This window comes from Otolemur garnettii, unplaced genomic scaffold (assembly GCF_000181295.1).
Source record: "Otolemur garnettii isolate 467f Iridium unplaced genomic scaffold, OtoGar3 scaffold00032, whole genome shotgun sequence".
Classification (NCBI taxonomy): domain Eukaryota; kingdom Metazoa; phylum Chordata; class Mammalia; order Primates; family Galagidae; genus Otolemur; species Otolemur garnettii.
The window spans coordinates 11,904,789-11,910,019 of NW_003852427.1; the positions used below are offsets into that span (position 1 = coordinate 11,904,789).

At 36.4% G+C, this 5,231-nt stretch overlaps 1 protein-coding gene and 1 non-coding gene across 2 annotated transcripts in view; both read right to left on the minus strand.

Moving 5' to 3' along the window:
• The window catches only part of XRN1 (5'-3' exoribonuclease 1), a 132,774-nt gene that overhangs the window by 29,727 nt on the left and 97,816 nt on the right, over positions 1–5,231 (minus strand). The window lies entirely within an intron of this gene.
• LOC111725164 lies at positions 4,703–4,809 on the minus strand. Its single transcript, XR_002773294.1, has one exon. It is a non-coding gene; the product is annotated as a U6 spliceosomal RNA (small nuclear RNA).

A 5,231-nucleotide genomic window follows, 5' to 3' on the forward strand; every position in this document is an offset into this window, starting at 1 on the left:
AAAAAAAAAAAAAAAAGAAAAAAAATTACTGCAATTTGGAAATACTTTGATCAAGGGAAGAGAAAAAAAAAGACAACTGCCAGATGTGTTCTATCTGCATTCTCCAGTGTGCACAGTAAATATCACTGACGAAATAAAGAGGAAAAACATATAAACTATGTAGGAGAGAATACTGACAGGAAAATATCTGTACATATTTTATTTATTTTTGAAACAGGTTCTTGCTCTGTCACCCGGGCCAGAGTGCAGTAGGTAATTATAGCTCACTTATAGTCTCAAACTCCTGGCCTTAAGTAATCCTCTTGCCCCAGTCTCCTGAGTAACTGAGACTATAAGCTGCCATGGTCAGCTTGTATATTTTATTTTATTTTTTTAAAATTTTATTTCATTTCATTTTATTTTATTTTTGAGACAGAGTCTCCTTCAGTAGAATGCAGTGGCGTTGGTGTCATAGCTCACGGCAGCCTCAAACTCTTGGGCTCAAGTGATTCTCTTATTTTTTTTTGAGACAAGAGTCTCACTTTGTTGCCCTTGGTAGAGTGCTATGGGGTCATAGCGCACAGGAACCTCCAACTCTTGGGCTCAAGTGATTCTCTTGCCTCCGTCTCCAGAGTAGCTGGGATTACAGGCGCCTGTCACAGCAAATAGCTATTTTTAGAGATGAGGTCTCCGTCTGGGTCAGGCTGGTCTTCTACCTATGAGCTCAGGCAATCCACCTGCCTTGGCCTCCCAAGTGCTAGGATTATAGGCATGAGTTACTGTATCCAGTCTCGCTTATATATATATATGTGTGTGTATATATATATATATATATATTTTAGACAGAGCCTTAAGCTACCACCCTGGGTAGAGTGCTGTGGCATCACAACTCACAGGAACCTCCAACTCCTGGGCTCAAGTGATTCTCCTGCCTCTGCCTCCCAGGTAGCTGGGACTATAGGTGCCCACCATAACACCTGCCTATTTTTTGGTTACAGCTGTCATTGTTGTTTTGGTGGGCCCAGTCTGGATTCGAACCTGCTAGCTCAGCGCCTTAGCCTCTTGAGCCACTTGTACATATTTTAAATAAAAACCTGTGATATAATTTAGAATAATATAATAGGTAAGTGTTTATAAACAAAAAATTAACTGAGTCATTCTAAGTCAGACTTATGTCAAGTGGTAGTTAATGAGGGGACATTAGAAAAAAATCTCAGAGTAAAGATCTTCAAAAATTCTCTCTCTCTTTTTTTTAATTTTTGATTTCAATTCTGGTGGCTTTCACTTTATCTTAGTTCGAAGTTGTTATTTATTTATTTATTTTTTACTTCTTCCTCCTGTAGTGATTCTCTTGCCCCCCATGTAGCTGGGATCACATCTGGCTGTCTTTTTTTTTTGTAGAGATGGGGTCTCACTCTGGCTTACTGGTTCTAGGTATTTAGTCTCAGTCTAATCATAAATACCTTGGTGGTGGCACAAGACAAAGAATACAGACCATGCAGAATGAGTTCAGAAAACAACAACTACAAATAATAAGCACTGAGGCAGGGATGGGGAAGAATACGGTTTCCATATTACTTAATATGCTATGTTTTCAAAAAAAAAATTATGAGGAATGCAAAGAAATAAGAAAGTATGCTTTCTAAAAGTGGTACACTTTAAAGAAATAAATAGGTTAAAAGTAAGAAGATGATGCCAGGTCACTCTATTGGGGTGACAAAGTGAGACTGTCCCCCAATCCCCCCCAAAAAAAGATGATGGAAAAGATACACCATGTGGATGGTATTCAAAGGAGAATTTACGTGTTTATAGCAATATCAGAGAAAATAGACTTAAGGATAAAAATTATTACTAGAGACAAAGAAGGACCTTTTATAACTTACAAAGACAGCCTAAGCAAGAGCGATACCTTGTTTCTAAAAAATAGCCAGGCATTCTTATGGGCCCACAAGTCAGACTTATCTCAAGTGGTAGTCAGTCCCAGCTATTTGGGAGGTTGAGACAAGAGAATCACTTGAGTCCAAGAGTCTGAGGTTGCTGTGAGCTGTGATGTCAGGGCACTCTATCAAGAGCAACAAGTGAATGTTTCAAAAAAAACCCCAAGTTCCCCTTAAAACCCAAACTTACAAAAAATATGATAATTAAAATCATATAAGTACCTAACGAAAGAGTATCAAAATATATTAAGCAAAAACTGCCAGAAATTCAGGGGACAATTTAACAATAATAGTTGAAGACTTTAATACTCCACTTTCAATAATAGAACAATATACCAAAATCAACTAGGATACAGAAGACCTGAATAGCACTATAAACCTCCTAGATCTAACATAATTCTATACAACACTCTACATAATAGGCGAATACACATTCTTTTCAAGTGAACATGGAACAGTATCTAGGATAGACCATAAACTAAGCAAAAAAAAAAAAAAAAACAAGTCTTATTAAATTTGAAAGTATTGGCTTGGCTTGAAAACATCGAAATAAAGGCTGAGTGGACATTAAGTTAGGGGCCTTCACCTTGTTCTCACTCTAGATGGTGAAGGTCCTCCAAGCCCACTCTTTAAAACTTAAAAAAAAAAAAAAAATGAAAAAGAAAGTATTGGCTTGGCGCCTACAGCTCAGCCGCTAGGGCACCAGCCACATACACTGGAGCTGGCGGGTTTGAATCCAGACCAGGCCTGCCAAACAACAGTGACAACTATAACAAAAAATAGCCAGGCATTGTGCAGGTGCCTGTAGTCCCAACTACTTGGGAGGCTGAGGCAAGAGAATTGCTTAAGTCCAAGAGTTTGAGGTTGCTGTGAGCTGTGATGCCAAGGCATTCTACTAAGGGCGACATAGTGAGAATCTGTCTCAAAAAAAAAAATAAAAATAAAAAAAAGTAAAATAAATTTGAAAGTATTGAAATCAAAGTATGTTCTCTAACTACAAAAAAATGAAACTAGAATATGTTAACATAAGAAAATTGGAAAAATTCACATGTATATGGGCATTTTAAAACATACTCCTAAGTAACCCATGGATGAAAGAAAAATTCCTAAGATAACTAGAAGATATTTTGAGAAGAGTAAAAAGGAACACAAAACATAACAAAATTTATATGATACAGCTAAAGTTGTGCTTTAGGGGAGATTTATAATTGGATGGCAATATTAAAAAAGAAGAAAATCAAATAACTTCATCTTCAACTTTAAGAAACTAAAAAGAAGAGTACATTAAGTCTATAGCAAGAAGAAAGGAAATAGTAAAGATTAGAAGGAAAATAAAATACAGACTAAAAAAAGAGAGAAAAATCAACAAAATCAGAAGTTGGTCTTTAAAAAGACCAACAAAATTGATAAACTTTCCGGTATACTAAGAGAAAAGAGAGAAGACAAAAATAACTAAGACCAGAAACAAAAGTGAGGACATTACCATCAACTTTACAGAAATAAAAGGATTATTAGCAAATATGAAGGATGTCCTATACCAACAATTTAGATAACCTAGATGAAATGGACAAATTCCTACAAGGACACAAACTATTTAACTTGTGGAAGCAGATAATCTGAACAGAACCTTAACAAGAGACATAAAAATTTTCCATAAAGAGGTCTGGGTGCAGGGGCTTGCGCCTATAACCCTAGCACTCTGGGAAGCTGAGGCAGGAGGATCAGTTGAGCTCAGGAGTTTGAGACTAGCCTGAGCAGGAGCAACACCCCATCTCTAATAAAACAGAAAAATAACCGGGGTACCTGTAGTTCCAGCTACTTGGGAGGCTGAAGCAGGAAGAAAGCTGCATCATATAAATTTTCACTAATGAATTCTATCAAATATTTAAAGAGGAAGAAATACCAATCCTTCCCAAAATAGAAGAGTGAACATTTCCTAATGCCTCTCATTCTATAAGGTCAGTATTACCATGACAGAAAAATAAAAGCCATCCAAAAAAATGAAAACTACAGACAAATATACCTTATGAATGTAGATGCAAAAGTCTCCAACAAAATACTAGCAAATGAAATGCTGCAGCATATAAAAAGGATATATATATCCTTTAACCTATTGGGATTTATTGCAGGGAGGTACAGTTGGTTTAACATATGAAAAACAATCAAGGGGATATACCATATAAATTAAATAAAGGATAAAATCCACAGATCATTTCAATAGACACAGAAATAACATTGGCACAGCAAGAAAATAAATAAAAGGCTTGTATAGTGTATAGGAAGAAGTAAAACTTCTCTATTTGCAGAAGCCACAAAACTTAGGGCTAAATAAGTTGAGCAAGGTGGCAAGATCAATACAAGTAGTCTGTGGGTTTTGAACAAGACAGGTTCTGTAGTTTTTTTTTTTTTTTACTTAATTTAGAATCATATTTAATAAAATATATTTACTTCCAAACATAGGTATCTCAGTGTTGATGCTTAAATCGCTGCTTGGTCTCATCAAGGTTACCTTGTTAGCATAAGTTGGCTATAATTTTTAAATCTGCTGTGAGCCTTGTTCGTGCATTTTAAAACTTCTCACTTGTTTTGCCTAATTTTCTTTCTTTCTTTTTTTTTAATTGAATGGTAACTATGTACATTAATGCACTTCTGGGGTACAGTGTAGTGTTTTCACATACAATTTGAAACATTTCCATCAAACTGGTTAACATAGCCTTCATGTCATTTTCTTAGTTATTGTGTTAAAACGTTCATATTCTACTTAGATTCATTTGTACCCTTGTAAGAAAAATATGGAACGCTTCACGAATTTGCGTGTCATCCTTGCGCAGGGGCCATGCTAATCTTCTCTGTATCATTCCAATTTTAGTATATGTGCTGCCGAAGCGAGCACTTTTTTTTTTTAGAGAGAGTTTCACTTTGTTGCCCATGGTAGAGTACTATGGCATCACGGCTCACAGCTATCTCCAGCTCTTGGGCTTTAGGCGATTCTCTTGCCTCAGCCTCCCGAGTAGCTGGGACTACATGTGCCTGCCACACACCCAGCTATTTTTTGTTGCAGTTTGGCCAGGGCCGGGTTTGAACCCGTCACCCTCAGTATATGGGGCCAGCACCTACGCACTGAGCCAAAGGTGCCACCCAGGTTCTATAGGTTTATTCTTAAATTGAATCTGCGTGTAAGATGGAACAGGTAAATTTACCTATTATTTATAATAGCCTCCATTTATAAGTGTGAGTTATACATAAGTCAGATATTTGTAACTCAGGGACTGCTTGTATACAACAGTCAATTTTCTTTCTTTCTTTTTTTTTTTT